We start from the raw sequence: 989 nt of genomic DNA, 5'->3' as shown, positions 1-989 counted from the left end.
TCTTTGGCTGCCAGGAGGTTGCTATGGGAACCCTGTACACTTCCGGCGATGCTCTGTCGGCCATGTTCTCTCCTGGCAGGTGGACTGGAAGCCTCCAGGCGCAGGAGACCTCAATCCCGAATAAAGCCGCGTGGACTTCAATCCCTGGCCCTGGGCCTTTCTTTCCTTTTTCCTTTGAAAACAGTATCACCTGCACTCAGGGAAACTTGATTTAAATCAGTGTTTCTCAAACTTGGCAACTTTAAGTCCTGTGGACTTCAACTCCCAGAATTCCCCAGCCAGCTATGCTGGCTGGGGGATTCTGGGAGTTGAAGTCCACAGGACTTAAAGTCGCCAAGTTTGAGAAACACTGATTTAAATCATAATAATGAGGATCCCGGGTGAGTCATTGCAGCTAAATTTGCAAAACACAAATTTAGGCAACAGGGATTAAGTTTGGTGTGTTGTGAGAAGGGGATAACTGTACCAGTAGTCCTCCACTTACAACGGTTCATTTAGTTACCATCCGAAGTTACAACCGCACTGGGGAAAAAAATGACTTAGGACTATTTTTCACTTCTGACCGTTGCGGCATTTCCCGTGATCAAAATTCAGAAGCTCGGCAACTGACTCATATTTATGACGGTTGATGTGATCCCCTTTTGCGACCTTCTAACCAGCAAAGTCAATGGGGAAACCCGGGTTCACTTAACAGCCATCCGACTCAGTGAAGAGCTAATTTAATGACTCGCTTAACGAACGTGGCAAGAAAAGTCGTAAAAGGGGGCAAAACCCGCTTCACAAATTTCTTACTTGCGGAGTTCAATTGCGGTCGCAGGTTGAGGACTCCCTTTCATGCGAACTTGATTTACAGGCAAAATAAACCGAAGTTTTATTCAGGACAGACTGCTGTTATTCTGGGGGCTATTCTTTAGAGCCGTGAGGGCAAACCTATGACATGCATGCCCGAAGTGGCACATGGAGCCGTATCGCCTGGCCATTCCTCTTCT

Source organism: Natrix helvetica, assembly GCF_964273705.1.
Source record: "Natrix helvetica genome assembly, chromosome: 4".
NCBI classification, from domain to species: Eukaryota; Metazoa; Chordata; class Lepidosauria; order Squamata; family Natricidae; genus Natrix; species Natrix helvetica.
This window is presented reverse-complemented; position numbering follows the sequence as displayed.